This window comes from Leptosomus discolor, unplaced genomic scaffold, assembly GCF_034619465.1.
Source record: "Leptosomus discolor isolate bLepDis1 unplaced genomic scaffold, bLepDis1.hap2 HAP2_SCAFFOLD_66, whole genome shotgun sequence".
NCBI lineage: Eukaryota > Metazoa > Chordata > Aves > Leptosomiformes > Leptosomidae > Leptosomus > Leptosomus discolor.
The window spans coordinates 237,982-255,485 of NW_028237818.1; the positions used below are offsets into that span (position 1 = coordinate 237,982).

A 17,504-nucleotide genomic window follows, 5' to 3' on the forward strand; every position below is an offset into this window, starting at 1 on the left:
CCCAAATGGTGGCTGGGGGCTGTAGCATGTGGGTGGGGAATGCCTAGGGGGGCTCAATCCCTGCCAGGTTGAACCTTCCTCTGGGAGTGGGGGTCAGGCTACCTCCCCTCCCCAGCATCAGGGATGGGGCTCGGGGGCTGTGGGGCAGCCCCCCAAGCCAGTGCCCCCCTTCCCCTTGCACCCTGGGCTGGGTGGGGGGTGGCTTTGCCAGCTTTGGGAAAGCCACGGGGCTGCAGCACGTCCCCCCCCCCACCCCCCCGAGCCCTGGGGGGTGCCATGGAGCTGGGCAGACCCTCTCTGGGAGGCTGGGTGTCCACAGGGAAGGTGGGGACCCCCGTCCCTGAGGGCTGCGACCCCCCCCTCAGCAAAGCTTAATTGGCAGAACTGTTACAGAAAAGCACTTAAACGTCCTTTGCAGCCAGGGGGTGCTGCAGGGGGTGGGGCTTGGGGGTGCCCCTTGTACCGGTCACTATTTGGGGAGTTCCTTGTTGTTGTGGTGTTTTGCCACCCCGTTGGTTAACTTTGGGGGGGCAGGAGGGGCTTCACCCCCACCCCAGAGTGGCTGCTGCCAAAGCACCACATGCTGGGGAGGGGGGAATGGCCCCTGTGCCCCCATGTCTTGTCTGTTTTTATTGTTTTTTTAAACATTTCTGTTTAATAACTCTGTGAGGAGGGAAAGCCTTGGCTCTGGTCTGTGACTGCGCTGCGAATCTGAGGGGGGTCGGGGGGTCACCCCCTGCTTTGAGGGTGGGGTTGGGGTGCTTGGGGGAACAGGAGAGCTGTTTAAAGGGGTGATGGCTGCCCTGTGGGGCTGGGGTCACAGCTGGACCGACCCCCTCAGGGCTGTGTGTGGGGCAGGAGGAGGGGTGGGGATGGTGGGGTGACCGTGGGGTCCCACAACTGGGACAGTGGTGTGTGGTGGGGGGGCACCCCCAGCTCGGTTGTTGTGCCCCTCACGCTCGCCCTGCCACCTGCTGCCCCCCCCCCCGGGTGATCCTGTGTCCCCAGGCCCTGTCACACACACCACCACCACCACCCCCGGGGTGATCCTGTGTCCCCCAGGCCTGTGACACCCTGACGTGCGGAAAAGACTTTACAACCCGAAAGGTTACACAGTAGGTGTGCTTATTGCGCGCAGATGCACGGGGGATCGCTCCACCACAAACGTGCATCCCCACTGTGGCCGCTTCTCCAGTATTTACCCAGTTAAAACATCACCTATTTCGAAATGCCTAGACATATTCATGACCTGTCCCCAAAAAGGCCATTCCTTCCTGTCACTCCATTTCCATAATCTCCGCCTCGGGCTCCTCCTCGGGGCGCTTGCGCAGTTCCTCCTGGTGGTCCTGGGCAGGGGTCTTCAGGGATGAAGGCCATAGGTCTTCCTCGCTCTGTACTCCTCCCCTCTCCCCTGGAATCTCTAATTTGGCTGAGCTTGCAGTACCAGACTGGTTTCAGCCTGGTCTGTCCCTGTGTGCACACCTGGCTGTCTCCTCTTTGTTCTTGTTTAGAGATGGATGTTAGTGAGCCCTCCTTAGCCCTTAGCTCCTCCTGCCTTTGACGCCTTTGAGTCATGAATTAGGTCCTTGTTTCTGTCTTTTCTGTTTCCCTTATCAGCTTCTTTCTCAAGCAATTTGCAGGGGGTAGTGACTAATTGCCTACTTGCATGCATGTTAGGTCTGGGATGCAAGTTTTAATAGGTTTAGCTTTGTTTTCCTATGTAGCTCCCTATTAATATTTTCGATGTATCTTTGGTTATACAATATATTTTCTATGTGGCCCCCTATCACCAGCTGTCTTTTCCATGAGGTAATTTAGCTGTGCCTGTTCATCTCAGTGCCCTTGTTTTCTTCTTTCAGCTACCTGGTCGGTGATGAGCTCCGGGTGGTGATGGAATACATGGCCGGAGGCGCTTTAACCGAAGATGTTACCCAGTTTTGTATGGAGGAAGGGCAGATGGCAGCTGTCTGTAGGGAGGTGAGGGATCCCGCGTGTGCTTCCTCTTCCTTGGACGGGATGGTACTGGTGAACAGGTGGCAAGAACATGAGGGATTTCATCTTGAGAGCTTTGTTTCTGCCTTGCTTTATGATATGGAGAAGAAAGGGCACCTTAAGTGAACTGCCTGACAGTGTCACTGCACTTTCTGTACTCTGTGATTACACTCTTAAACACCGTTATTGCATTACATGTTTTTACTTTTTTTTTTTTTAGTTTGACTCTTCTCAACTTTTCCTCTTTAAACACGTGCCTGGAGCATGTCTGTACTGCATTCCTTGCCTGTAAAAGCAAACATGCTGGTGGCAGAATTTTAAAAGAACAGCCAGGCAAAGGAGAGACTCATTTGTCAGAGTCTCAGCTTAAAAGGATAGCATTCCACCCAAAATGGTGTTTGCTCCTGAAAAATGACTAAGGTGCTATTTCCAAATCTGCTGTAGAGCCTGACAATAAAGTCTTTGTCCTGCAACCTCCTACCCAACAGTGATCTACTTCACACAGAAGGAAGGGACTTTCTCATTTCTGGCAAACAATACTTTGTCATATGGATGGACATGGCACACTGATTGCGGCAGCAGCCGTCCTGCCTGTGCTTTCAGGGGCTAGTCTGTGACAGTAATGGACATTTCTCTTCCCAAACCTGATATGCCTTCGTTTGGAAAGTTGTTACTTTAATAGTGTTGAAGCAGCAAGCTATTCCTCTTGACAGTGCAATATTCAGGCATTGCTCGCAATTCATCTGGAAATTCAATGTTTTAGAGGCATTTCATTCTTGAGTGATGAAATCAGGTCATTAATTTTTACCCTCATGTTTCCTTTTTACCTATCAGTGCCTGCAAGCCCTGGATTTCCTTCATTCAAAGCAAGTGATTCACAGGGACATCAAAAGCGACAACATTCTGCTTGCAGTGGATGGGACTGTCAAATTGGGTAGGTATTCTTGGTCAGGCACAGCCTTCCCAGACTGTGGCATGGGGCTGCTTTTGACTGACAGCCAGTTCCCCAGAAGGGATTCCTGTGGCAGTGCGCTGACCACTGCTGCCAGCTCCGAGCACAGTTCCAACCTACAGAGAGGCACAGAAAGGAGAAAGGTGTGAAGAGTGTCTTGGGTTTGTGTGTGGCCCTTCCAGAGGGAGGGAGTTACAGTCTAACAGTTCAAGTCAACAAAAGCCACTGCAGGGAACTTGAGGGGTGGGTTTTAAGTGGCCAATTCAACAATATTTCCGTGGCTACAGCACTGAGCAAACAGAGCACGGCTGCTTTTCCAGATAGATTCCACACCGTGTTCTCAGGCATAGAGTGGGGATTTCTTTTGCTCGCTTTCCTAATTCGAGCTGCCTTTAACACCACTTGTTTTCCTCCTCAGCTGATTTTGGCGTCTGTGCTCGGCTCAGCCCTGAGCAGACTCGACGGAGCACAGTGGTCGGGTCTCCATACTGGCTGGCACCAGAAGTGGTGACGAAAGAAGCCTACGGCCCCAAGGTGGACATCTGGTCCCTTGGGGTCATGGCAATAGAGGTGGCGGAAGGACAGCCTCCTTTTATTGATGAAGATCCTCTCAGGATAGGGTGTACATAAAATCAGATACCAGTGTCTTTCAAATCTATCCCGTTAATCCCCCGTGAGGCAAAACCCCAGCCGCATCAGCTGGAACCAGTTCCCCCATGGCCCGCTTCTAAAGCTGTCACTGCAGCACAGCAGCATCTCCTGTAGCTTTGGTGACGTCAAGGGGAAGACTTCCAAAGAGACGTGACTTGTAGCCAGGTCAGAGATGTGCCATCTCTGCCTTCAACTGGGCTTGAAATACCTTGTATGCTTTTTGAAATCTCTTTGAGCTGTATCTCTGAGTGACAGCGATTTTTCAGCGGCAAGTTTCTCCAGTTGGTGACTTTTTCTGAAAAGCATTCCGGCTGTGTCTGCAGGCAGAGAAGTCTTTTCAAACTCGGATCAGTGCCGATGGCTCACCTGAGCCTTTCAGGTAAGCAGTGTCGCTGCTTGTAGAAATGCCATAATTACTCATTAGCAAATGACTTTCTAAAAATGGGTTTTAGCACAGAAACTTGGAGTAAACAAATGTATTTTTAATGTTTTGAGGTTTTCCGTTTCATCCTCATTCCTTAAAATGAAATGACCAGCTCTTATCCCAAATGAGTGTGTGATAGTGAAGGCGTGTATACCAAGATAAAACCTCATGACTGGTAGCTGGAATAAAGTTAGGTGCTGCACAGTTAATTCCTGATAGGGATGCAGGAATGTATGAGGAAATTAATTGTGACCGTGTGTATAGATAGATCGTTTGTGTTGAGGCTGGAATTGAAATAGAGCATGACGTGTAGCTTTTCCCATAGCAATAAGGCTGTGCTCTCTCTGGTCTATGGCACCCAGACTGTGTGCTGCAGGCCGAGAGAAGAAACAGCAGAAGGGTCAGGACATACCCCCAGGCAGGCTACTTAAGAAAGGAATACAACAACTACACCAGTGTCAGTCCTCCGCTCTGCTTGAACAAAGATTCCTGAGTTTTCTTGGAAGGCTTGTTTTGGTTTGGTAGGTGCCCGGGGTTGTTGGTTCCAGTGCACACAGGAGGAGCGGTGTGCACTGTGCCACCTCCTGAGGGGGGAGAAGAAGTAAAGAGGTTTGGGTTCAGCCTGATGCTGAGTCAGCTGAGTGCACCGCAGCTGGCAGGGTGGCAGTAGGCCTGTGTCCCTGGTTTGCAGGCTGAAAATTCCCAGCTTCCTTAACCTCAACTGTTAATTAGGGCTCCTCGAGAAGCTTCAGGTCGACTGTGAGGAAGGGAACTGGATTTCTTATCTCTGATCAAATTCACATTCAGCCATTCCTGCCCTTGCCCAGATTGAGATGCTCTTTTTCTTCATACATGCCTCGTCTGCTGCGGGAGTTGAGATCAGCTTGAGCACTCAGAGCTTCACGGTGTCTTCAGGTGTCTGAGTCAAACTGCAGGAGGTTAAAATCAGGCACCTGGAGTTGGTCCCACCTGTGTTCACTTCCTGGGCTCTTGGGCAGGGGCTGTTGCCCCTGAGCTGGGAACAGTGAACAGCTTGTGATGGACTGCCTGAAGTTCCCCAGTTCCCAGCTGGTTTTATGAAGGTGAATCATCTCCAACAGGGACAGGATCCCTCTGCTGTTGTGTGTGGAATCACAGAGTGCAGCGAGAGCTCTCAGCTGCATCCAGACAGGAGAGCTGATAAGCAAGACCCGTCTTTACAGGTCAGGTTTTTAGCTGATGGCACACAGTAGCTGTTGGGTTTAATAGTCACATTTAGACCCCATCCAGGGAGTTCTGCAAAGCCTGGAAACCAAAGGATGTTCTTTCACATTTTCGTGAATGCTTGTTTTAACAGTGCAAGGCATGCAGCAGCTTCCGTTCCTGACAGGAGTTGAAATACCTACATGTACTCTAAGGGCATTAAAGGATCATTGATCAAAGAGTTAACACCAGTCTGAATGTAGATATGATTGTTGTTTTCCACGTGTAGAGTAAATGCATCCCCTGTTGCTCACATTCTTTCCAGCCGATGCAGAACTCACAGGAATGAACCATTTTCCAGCCAAGAGTGGCCTGGATATTTCTGTGACAGTGTTTGTTTTCTCTCACTGGGATTTCCTTCCACCAGGCATACGCCTGGGGCCTGAGGGACAAATATTGGTGTGATAAACGTCCTTTGAAACGCTGGTTGGACCTCCCCAGTTTCAGTTTTAAAAATACCCAACAAACCAAATCCTAGGCATTCCTGTTTCACAGCCAGGCGAATGTAGCCGGAATAAAATTCCCAAGGCTGACATGGGTGCTGTGTTCCTTTACCGCAGGAGAAGGGACGTCCCTGGGGCAGCACCATTTAACCGCAGTGAGGACAGGCCCTCCGGCTCACCGCTGTGCCCGGTGCCTGAGGGCAGCTGCAGAGGGACGGGACAGGACTGATTTTGTGACACTTCTCTTGTGGGAAAAGTAGAGAAACTTCCTTTTATCGTTTTTCCTCTAGGATAGTTCATTTGGCTTTTTAGGCCTGGAAATTTTCCTCTACCTTTAAGAGGATAAGATCAAAGTCCCTTTGGCCACCGTCTCTTTAAACGCCAGTAGCGCAGAGCTGTTCTTGTCATGGCGGACATTTGTATGGAAGACTCCTAGGCCTATTTCTATTATTATTGCTGTATATTTGGGACATATTCTGCAAGTTTAGGTTCAAACAGTTCAAAACATTTGTCTTGCCGTTCTGAAGAACGTCTTACAAAAGCAGAATGAACTCATCTGTCCAGCTTCGCAGCATGTTAGACCTTGGTTCCAAGTGAACTGCCCCGGATAATGCTCGCCCGATGTTTTGCAAAATTACGTTCTAATTCCTTGGCATGAGGTCTGTCAGGAAGACTTGCTGATCTGGAATTTGGAGACTGCTGAAAGACAGAGTTGCGGGTGGCTCCTGTCTGCCCAGTTATGTGTTTTCTTCATAATATATTTGTGCACGCAGCTAACGTGTCTGTGTTGAAAATGAGGTTCCAAATGTTTCTGTTTAGCCAAGGAATAAGCTGATGGATCTACTTTTTTATCCTCTAGTTACCATTTTTATCTAGAACAGAGGGAAAATCTGAACTACCTTTGTTTTAAGGAAGCTGTACTTTAGGGAGCAGTGAGCACTGCAGGGATGCATTTTATGTCCGAACCCTTTGAAATAATACAGCTGGACCAAGTTCACTCTTTAAAATAGCCAGGAAAGTTGGTGTCAATGCACAGAGAAGCCAAATGTGCTTTTGCTGATGGAGTTCCTCCTAACTAGGTCAGCCACTGCAATCAGCTGTCAAGGCAAAATCACATTGATGTTGGAGTAGCTGTGGCTGCATCAGAGGTTTTTTGTAGGTATAGAAAAATCATCTCTAACCCTCTGCCAGGGAGGAAACTGGCACTGGAGGCTGGACCTTAAAAAATGGGCTCTCTGTGAGCAGTTCTGGGTAAGAAAGAAACAGGTGGAGTCTTGTGTTTCTTGTCACTCTAGGCAATGGATCTGATAGCGACCAACAGGACACCAGAGCTGCAGAACCCCGAGCAACTGTGCGCTGAGTTTCAGGCCTTTTGGAGCTGCTGCCTGGAGGTGGACGTGGGCAGGCGAGGGTCTGCCCAGGACCTTCTGCCGGTAAAACGCGAAGCGGCTGCAGGTGAAAGAGCTGCGCTGTGTCCTGGTTTTGTCATCAGCTGAACTCGAAGGCATCAGATGGAGCCCCCTCGTGTTAGTCTCCACTCTGGGTGCTTTTCAGCTGAAAAATCAGTGGAATCCTACAGTGGTTTGGGCTGGAAGGGACCATTAGAGGCCATCCAGTCCAGCCCCCCTGCAGTGAGCAGGGACATCTTTAGCTGCATCAGGTTGCTCAGAGCCGCATCCAGCCTGACCTTGGATGTCTCCAGGGATGGCGTTTCTGCCACCTCTCTGGGCAGCCTGTGCCTGTGTTTCACCACCCTCAGCGTAAAAAATTTCTTCCTTATATCTAGTCCGAATCTGGCCTGTTTAGTTTAAAACCGTTACCCCTTGTCCTATTGCAACAGGCCCTGCTAAAAAGTCTGTCCCCATCTTTCTTCTAGGCCCCCTTTAAGCACTGGAAGGGCGCTAGAAGGTCTTCCCGGAGCCTTCTCTTCTCCAGGCTGAACAACCCCAACTCGCTCAGCTTGTGCTCACAGGGGAGGTGTTCCATCCCTCTGGTCATTTTCGTGGCCCTCTTTTGTGTTTTGGTAGGAAGTTCAGGTTTACAGGGTGGCAAAGTACCTGCAGTGGAACGATAGCAGGTGCAGAGGCCTGAAATGGGGTTGGGGACTGGTGTATGCCGAGAGATGAGCAGGGAGGAACGCAGTGAAGTCAGTCCCAGCCAAGCGGACAGAGGTTTGGCGGTGGGAAGGAAGGGGCTGCGGGTGCTCCCTGTGAGCATCAGAGGGGCCCCGGCTTGTCCCTCCTGCCCCACTTGTAGAGGTTTCTGCCAGCGAAACGGGGATGGCTGAGCAGGACTTGTCACAGCTCCTTCTGTTGCCTGGCATAGTCGAGTAGATGAAAACTGCTGCAGGTTTGGTGCTAGGTTTTGTGGCAGATAGGGGGTGGCACCGTGTGCCCCTTGGCTGTCCCTGCTGTGAAGGTGCCAGCCAGCGCAGGAGGGGCAGGACATGGGGTGGTAGACACTGCTGTCCCTGCAACCCAGATCTGAGTGCATCAGCGCTCTGTCACTTGTCTCCCTGCTCTTCTCTCGACCTCAGTGGCCTTCAGAAGAACACGTGGGCCTAAATATTGCTGAGATAAACATGTCCTAGAGGTACTGGAGTTCCTTGAGGTGTGGCTTGTGCCCCTCATCTTTTCTGAGCACTAAAAGAGCCCGTGTCTGTAGCAAACAGGAACCTAAGTGAGCATTTTGAGGTTCCTGAGAGGAACAAGGCCCTGGGACAGCAAGCAGCATTCCCAGAGCACTGGCAGGGCAAAATTGCCAGCAAGCTGAAGACACCTTGATAAATGGATTAATCGAATGATGGGCCATGTTGGCCTGGGATAGCAAGGGACTGGAATTGCAGACGCAGGTGCAGGTGGTCCCCTAAGTCCCATTTCTGCATATTGCTGGTAACCAGCAGAACACTGCTTGAGCCCGTCAGTAACTGAGTTTGGAAAGTAATGGTTCATTTCTTTTTTTTTTTTCCTTTGGGCAGCATCCATTTTTAAAGAAAGCCCAGCCTCTGCCGCTGCCAGCCACGGGGCCTGCATGCCCTCATCCCACAGGCAGAGTGTTCAGCAGGGGTTTGTCAGGGCTGTCCGATCCCAGCTTCCGCCTCCCCTCCTGCTTGGAAACCCCCCGTATTGCTGACACCCCCACCTCCACCCCCCCTTGAGAGGCCACCGTGCCGCACGCCCAGAAACGGCGGCTCTGTGACATCAGCCCCAGGGCCAAGGCCATCAGAGGCAGCGAGACTGCTGCGGGCAGTACGTCGGCGGCTGCGCTGGAGGCAACAAGACCTCGTTCTTGCAGCTGACGTGTGCCGCTGGCAGCGATGAAAGTGCTCGCCCTCCTCGTCCTGCTGGCCGTGTGCCGGCCTGCGCACGGCATGTGGGACAGCTGTGGGTAAGTGGGCCGAGGCTCTGGGAGGGAGCTCGGGCAGCCCTTGACGGGCTTCACTGGAGGGGGCCCGCGCGGCCCCTGTGGCCACTCCACAGCTTCCCAAACTCCCTGTGGGAGCCTCAGCTCCTTGCCAGCACCCAGGCTGCTGGCACAACCCGTCTACGGGGCTACAGCGGACAGAGGGCTGGAGGCACAGCCACGGGGTTCCCTGGCCCTGCCGTCCGTGCAGCCCCTCGGGGGGAGGGAAGACGGCTGACCTTCAGCCTCAACAGCAGCACAGCCGTCCAGCAGCACACTCATGAGTTTCTTCTTACACCAGGACCTGCGGGCTCCGGCCCATGGCGGCTCGCTACGGCATGTCACGCGTCGTGGGTGGCTCGGGTGCCCAGCCAGGGGCCTGGCCCTGGATCGTCAGCATCCAGAGCCCCTGGGGCCACGTGTGCGGAGGGTCCCTCATCAGCCCGCAGTGGGTCCTCACAGCAGCCCACTGCTTCAACGCGGCCAGGTAAGAAGGAGCAGGGAAGGGGGCTATCCCCACAGCACCAGCAGGCGCCCCGTCCGCAGCCCCACGAGCTCCTGCCATCCCGCTGCCTTGCAGTATGCCCGGTGCCAGGGCACTGGCGAGCCCAGCTGAGAGACTGCTCCGCAGAAGGCTGGGCTCGTGCCACCGCTTCCTAGCAGCCTCCAGCTCCACGTTCCTGGTGCCCAAGGCATGCTAGGGCAGTGGCACCCTCCGTAGCGCTGCTTTCCTCCCTGCCTTGGGAAGCAGAAGGCAGGGAACCACGGGGCTGCTGCAGCACGTGGCTCCGCTCCCTCTGAGGCCTCTCTCCATCTGCCTTCCAGTTACCTCACCATGTGGCGTGTGGTGATCGGGGCCACCCACTTGGCTCAGCCGGGCCCTGAGACCCAAGTGCGCGGTATTTATCGGCTAATACTTCATGAACACTACGATAACGTCACGGAGAGGAACGACATCGCCTTGCTGGAACTGGACCAGCCTGTCCAGTGCGGCTACTACGTACAGCTGGCCTGCGTGCCCGACGCCTCGCTGAGAGTGTCAGAGCTGACGAGCTGCTACGTCAGCGGTTGGGGTGCCACCATGGCAAGATGTGAGTTCCCAAAGAGTATTCCTGTGCCGAGGGTAAGCTCGGCACGCTGGGGAGGCGGGCTGGGCTTCTGGGCAGCGGTGGCGGCGAAAACCAGAGTCGGGCTGCGGGGACGTACGGCCATGGAGAGATGGGCCCGAGCCATTAGCCAAAGCGAGAGGGAAGGGCAAGCCCGGCACAAGGCCTCTGCAGGGGCAAAGGCGAGCCCTAGGGAAGGGCTTCGCCCACACAGGGGAGGAGAAGTGGGAACAGAAGGGCTGCTGGCTGCTAACTCCTTCCTGTGCTCACAGCTGCAGGATCGACCGCTGTCCTGCAGGAGGCCCAGGTCCACCTCATCGATGTCAAGGTCTGCAACAGCAGCCGCTGGTACAGAGGGGCCGTCCACCCCCACAACGTGTGTGCCGGCTATCCGCAGGGCGGCATCGACACCTGCCAGGTAGGAGCGTGCTCCGCGCCAGCCCCCAGCAGCACAGGCAGCCCTGTCGCCAGCGCCCAAACGTCCCCCGGCGCGTGCTGCGCCTGCCGAGTCGCCCTCCTGCCGCTGGGTCCCCACCGCTGTCGGGGCTTGCCTTCCCTTCCCCGTCTGCAGGCCCTTGCCCAGCACCCCTCTTGTCCCAGAGCCCCGGCACTCTGCCCAGAAAGGCCACCCAGTGCTCTTGCCCCAGCCCAGAGGTCTGCATCCCAGTCCTGGAACGTCCCCCTTCCACACCTCCAGGATCAGCGGGCAGAGAGGAGAGAGCGCCCTACCTTGCAGGCCCACCACCCCCTCCCAGACAAGGTCCTGCAGGCTCCAGCACCTGAGCAGAGCCTTGCTGGGCACTGGGTACAGCTCTGGCAGGTGCCAGGAGAGAGAAGGAGCCAGCCACAGTGCTGACAGGGGCCACCCAACACCACCAGAACCCTCTGACTCTCCTCCGCTCCGCTGCAGGGTGACAGCGGTGGTCCTCTCGTCTGCCAAGACAAGCACGCCGACTACTTCTGGCTCGTGGGGGTGACCAGCTGGGGGATAGGCTGCGCGAGAGCCAGGCGGCCCGGAGTCTACACCTCCACGCAGCACTTTTACGACTGGATCCTGGTACAGATGGGACTGCACCCAGCAGTCCGGGCTGCTCCAACGGCGCGGGCATGGAGTCATTTTCTCACCGCCTCCACCCCCGTGCAGAGGCCAAGGCCGATCCCAACACAGTCGGGCACGTTTAGCTCCTGCCCATTCCCACTCCAGAAGCTGGTGGAGTTCTTTACTCGGGTGCAGGAGCTCCTGCAGGTGCTAAGGGGGAAAAAGGCTTGAGCAGCAAGAGGAAGAGGATCCAGTGCAGGCTGCAGAGTAGCACCAGCGTTTCTTCCTGGGGCAATGCCCGCTGAGATCCAAAGGCAGCCTCAGTGCCACTGGCCTGCTCTGTCCTGCCCACGCTCCTCTCAGGGCACACACAGCTGCTGCTCTTGACTTAGTTCTTGAAATAAAGTTGACCATTTTCACAGCTAACCATGCTTCAGTCCAGTCTCCTGTGCACAGACTCCATCCCTAAGAGCACAGGGCTGGTCACTGCCCTGCTCTGCCAGGGAGGGCACAGTCCCCCTCACCTCTAGTTGGATCATTTTCTTAACGCTGAGAGCCTTTGTGGCCTTGAAATACAGATACACCACAAACTCTGTGCAGGGACCAACGGTGCCCTTGTCTTGTGACACAGAGAAGTCCTCGCCCAGGTTTTCCAGCCCACTGAGCCACCAGGCCACGGGCAGTGGGATGCTGTTTCTCAAGACCAGGGTCTTGCTGTCCCTCCTGCAGAGACACAAAGACAGGCAGCACCAGTCGTGTGACGGTCATGCTAGCCTTGCAACCGAATGCAACTCAAAGCAGCCCTATCCACACATCTGAAACTGCAGTTAAATGTTTTCTCTTTGCCACAGACCTGAGAGGTGAGGTCCTTGGGGGAGAGCTTGGTGTTAGAAGTGTATCCGACAGACGGGAGATAAGGAGGAGCAACTGGATTGCTCTCTGAGCCAGCAGACAAGATGCAAATGCATCGGGATGCTCATCACACAGGATCGCTGGGGGGCTACAGAGCTGGTGGCTGTCACGGGATATCCAAGCCAGCAAGGAATGGTGAGCAAGAGACTGGGAACCACTGGGAGAAAGAGAGGTGCTAGCCCAACCCCCGACCTGAGCGGTCGCTGAGGAGGAGCTTGCTGACAACTCTTGTCCCCAGCAGAGGGACCACGGGATGACTGACCTGTGCAGAAGCAGCTTGTTGAAATGCACCTGCTTGGGCTGACCCCCAGCTCCGCCTGCACCCCCTGGCAGCACAGGCGGAAGACCACTGGCTCGGGGTTCTCCTGAACACAGCAGATGAGGTTGTCTTCCACGAGGCCGGCCGAAGTGGGGTACGCCCAAACACTCAGCTGCTAGCCCCGTCCCCGCAAAACAAACACCAGAAGAGCATTCGGTGAGCAGGGAGAACGGCTCCTGGGCACTTCTGCTGGTGCCGGCCCTACCTGCCCATCTCCTACCTGCTGCTCGTTAGGTTTCAGCCTCATGCTGGGGGGGTCTGAAAGGAACGTGCCCGCTTTGCGATCCCGCTCAAAGAAGAAACGCACTGCTGCTTCGAAGGGGGTGACGTTGAGGATGGTCAGCTTCTTGCAGTTGCTGGGAGATTGCAGCGCCTTGTACCTGTCCACAAAAGGGGAAAAGGCTGTAGAGGAGACCGTTGCCTTTATCACACATCGAGGAAAGCACCGTGTCCAGGCAGCAGGAGGCTGCGCTGGAAGGCCACGATCTAACAAGCAGGCTAAGAAAAAGGATCCCTTGCAGGGGCACGTTCCATGGTACGTGTCTTCGTCCCGATGTCACTTTGATGCCCGCCCCTATACTTGGTGCCTCCATCCCAGGAGCGTGACGATGCACAGGCCCCTTAAAGAGCATTTTCCAAAATACAAATTCAAAGGCTCCTGGAAAAATAAAAGTACGCCAGGCACATGGGTTCTTCCCCCTTCTTTGTTGGGTTTCCTTCCCTGCAGGGTATAAAGAAAGGCTTTTGAAAAGAGGTTTCAAAAATAGCTAAGCTTCTCTCTTTCAAAAGTCATGAGACTGCCTCGTATTTCATGGATTAGCTCAAAGTCTGAGGGAAGGAAACGGAAGGGATTCATTCCCAAGAGGAATGCTAAATTTAACAAACGTCCCTGCTCTCTGGTGTGGAACAGAATTTGGAGTTAAAGGGCTAAAAAACCAAACAGAAACCCTAGACCATTCATCACCCTGGCTAAAGATCCTCCTTTGGTTTTTAAACTGCTTTGATTAAATCTCCTTGGATTGTCAAGATACCACTAGTTCTCCAGAGCTCCCAGGAAGACAAGAACTTCATTTCTAATAATAAAAAAACCCAAAAAGTGATGCTAAACTCAGAAATATGCCAGCAGCTACTATGACAATTTTTTTAGGCAGGTTTTATCCAGCAGCAAGGATCAGGAAAATGTAATTCCCCTTTTTCATTCCTCTGCAGGTTTCCCCCTTGCCCACACTCATATTGGCAGGTCAAATCACAAAGTCTTACTAATATTACAGATTAACGAGTGGCTTACAAAGCCATCAGCAGAATAATTCAGTCTACCCCTAGAGCTCAAAGCACTTTAAAGAAGCCCCACAAAATTCATTTCACAGGTGGTGAAGCTGAGAGGTGGTGAAGATGAGACGTGGTGGAGTGGGACACAAGTTGCCCCAAGTCACCTTCAGGCCGGAAGCAGCATGTGGCTGTGGCCACCAAAGCACCCACCAGGCAGCAAGATCAGCTCCATCTCTCCCCGGGTCGTCCAAGACTCATGGGCCTGCTATCTGCTCAAGTTCACACATCCATGGTCCTTCAGCCCCATGTATCTCCCAGGTCTGTGCCTGGGCCCGCCCTGAATTGTGCCACCAGGGCAGCGTGTCTCCAAGCGTGTCCACGAAAGCACAAGGCTCTGGAGAGCCCATCCCAACGTCTCACTCTGGGCAGGCAGCGCATCAGCATGCTCACTCAGTGCAGGAAGCACGTACCGGTCTCTTGACTCCCCACACAGCAGTGGTCCAAAGTGGAAGACGCCCGTGTTCATGACATACTGCTTGAAGACGATGTCATCATCTGCCTTGCTCTTCCTCCAGCAAGGAAACACCAGCCTGGGCAGAGAAAATGAGGAATGAGGAGTCGTGAGATGCTCTAAGTAGAAAACCTGGTCAGAAAGCCATAACTCTTATGGGTGGCTGAGGTACCAACACCGGTTCCCAGCTCCAAGCATGGGAAGAGATGCTGGGCGGCTCAGGCAGCGCGCTCTGCCCAAGCCAGAAGGTCACTGGGGTACAAGGGGCAGCCCTGGCTCTGAGTTCAGGGGGGAGCAGCGTGGGAGGCTCCCTCAGGCCAGCCTTACCGCGGGTCCTGGCTGATGGTGGGATACAGGCAGGTGCCCCTGCAGTGCAGCTGGTACAGGCGCCTTGTCCCCAAGATCTCAAAATGCAGGCTCCGATCAAACTGGCCCGTCACCGCGGAGCTGAAGTGGACCGTCAGTTCCACCTCGCCACGGGCAGGCACTATCCACCGGCAGCTGCTCAGCCTGGCAATTAGAAAGGAGGCTTCAGACATTGCTAACCAGCAAATGAGCCAGGAGGAGGGTCATGGACTGGCCCTCCCATGGAGGGACCGGCAGAGGGTCCCTGCAAAGCTGAGGACATTGGACTTCACTTGGCAAGACGGCCGTAAAGCAGAGGGATCACCTCCTCCCTCACAGCTCACCTGACGGACCTCCCCAGGGATGGGAGCGTGTCCACACTGCTTTGGTGTGCCTCAGGGGAAGGTGTGGGTGCTCCTGTGTCTGGCCCCTGGAGACCTCTCCTGCTCTGCTTCTCCCTTGCAGCCTCCCGGCTGCCCGCGGCTTTCTGCTTCCTCCATCGGCCCCTGGTTGGGGTGACCTGCTCCTCCAGCATCTTTGCATCGAGGGAGAGAGAAAAGGGAGAGAGGTGAGACCTGCCCCGAGACATCCCCACCCTGGAAAGAAAGCTGCAGCTTGGTTCAACAGGAGAGAGACTAAATACCCCACCACATCTGCCTGTGGACTTGGTCTTCCTTATCAGACTTTGTTTTGCCTACGACACCTCTCCCTGCCCAGGACCCCTCCTTGCCCAGCACCCTCTCCTCAAGGGAAGTTAGGGGGTTTATGTGTTGGTTTTTTTTTCTCTCATCTTACAGAACTGCCCTGTCTCTTTTGGACAGACAGAAGGGTTGCCTGCAGACATGGGGCCCCATCATGTCTTCACTGCCCTTCCACAGTGATCCTTTTCCATCCCACCTGCCCCCCATCCAGCCTGGCCCCCGCCCTGGCACCTTCACTGTGGGCACAGTGGGGGTATCCACGAGACTTTCTGGACCCTTCCTTTCTTCTTCCGCAGGGACACCTCTGGGCACAACAAAGATGAAGTGCTTGAGGGCTTCTCTGGCTGCAGGGGCCATCCGCTTCTCCGGGTAGTGGATCACAGAGTAAAAAGTGGTAGGTGGAATGGGAGGCCCTGAGGGACCCAGTCCCAGGTCATCCAGGATCTAAAAGCATAAGAGAAACCCCTTTTTAGACATACTTCCACCACCTTCATCCTCACACTTCCTTAAAGACACTAAACTTTTGGCCATGTTTTTTTTTTTTATTTCTATGGAGCGCGGTGCTTTTTTTTTTGCCCAGAGGGGTGGGCAGGCTCCAGAGCAGTGCCAGGACCTACAGAGAGAAATCTCTCCTCTGAGTGACTCAGCTGAAGGAAACCGTGACCATGAGCTTCCCTGCCCTGGGACCATCTTTAATGGTTTACAGACTGGGAAACTCTCTGAACAGACAGGGTGCTTGAATAGAGAGCACTCCCTCTTTCCACCCATCTGAGGGACGGTGAGAACCTCCCCAGCCACCTGACTGCTGTGGAGCTGTCGTGGAACATCACCAGTGGCCTGGACAAGGCTCTGTGCCATTGTCACCTGGTGGGACACAATGCACAAGGGCCCAGACCATGGAAGGCTCAGCATCTGAGCCTCACGGGGCTTTACCTGCTCTGCTGCCGGCAGCTTGCCGCTCTCCAAGATCCTCTTAGTGACATCTGCTGAGCTCAGCACCTGGATGTCCAAGCAGGGCACTCCAACACCCTGGCCTCTGGCTGACCCTGATGCACCTTCCCCTTCCAGCGGAGATAACTTGGTGTCCTCAAGAGCCTTGAGTTTCTTCAGCCGCTCCTTCTCCAGCTGCTCCTTCTCTCTGTTCTTCCAGTTCCTGTGGCGGGATAAACGCTGGCGCTGGTCTTCTGCTTGGTGCCGCACTTCCTCTCGACTCAGAGGGGACAGCAGGATACCCTGAACCCTGTCCCAGGATGACAAAATGCGCGTGACATCCTTCTGCGATGCCTCATACATCTCAAACCTCAGGGTCAAGTTCTTCTCACTGTCACTCTGAGCCTCGTCTTTGGTTTCCCCCTGTTCTGGGTCTGAGAGTTGCACAACCGCTGCTGGGCAGGCCTCTGTCAGGAGAACCTTGTTCTGCTTTTTCGTACCTTCCTTGTCACCTGCAGAGTCTGTGTCCTCCTTTACAGATCCCTTCCTGTCTACCCCCTTGGTGGCATCCAGACGGTTGCTAGTGGACACCCTGGTGCTGCTGGCGGATGTGTTCACATTCTGGGCAGGAGGAGTAGGAAAAAAGCAGTGAGTATTTCAAAGCACTGACACAAATCATAGAATCACAGAGTGGAAGGGGTTGAAAGGGCCCTCTGGAGATCATCTAGTCCAACCCCCTGCTAAAGCAAGTTCACCCAGAGCAGGTTGCGCAGGACCGTGCCCAGGTGGGTTTTGAATATCTCCAGGGAAGGAGACTCCACAAGCCCCCTGGGCAGCCTGTTCCAGGGCTCTGCCACCCTCAGAGTAAAGACATTTTTCCTCATGTTCAAGCGGAACTTCCAGTGCTCCAGTTTCTGCCCATTGCCCCTTGTCCCGTCACTGGGCACCACTGACGAGAGCCTGGCCCCATCCTCTTGACACCCGCCTTTTAGGTATCTATAAGCGTTGATAAGGTCCCCTCTCAGTCTTCTGCAGGCTAAAGAGCCCCAGGTCTCTCAGCCCCCTAAGCATCTTAGTAGCCCTCTGCTGGACTCTCTCCAGTAGTGCCTCTTCAACTGAGTGCCCCGGAACTGGACACAGCACTCCAGATGTGGCCTCACCAGGGCAGAGTAGAGGGGCAAGAGACCCTCCCTCGACCTGCTGGCCACACTCCTCTTAATGCACCCACAAGGGCACATGGCTGGCTCATGGCCAACTTCTTGTCTA

General features: G+C 54.4%; 1 pseudogene; it reads left to right on the forward strand.

Annotated features, from left to right (window-relative positions):
* Window positions 1-1,804: 1,804 nt before the first annotated feature.
* On the forward strand, window positions 1,805-12,194 carry LOC147412712 (serine/threonine-protein kinase PAK 3-like; annotated as a pseudogene).
* The last annotated feature ends 5,310 nt before the right edge of the window (window positions 12,195-17,504 follow it).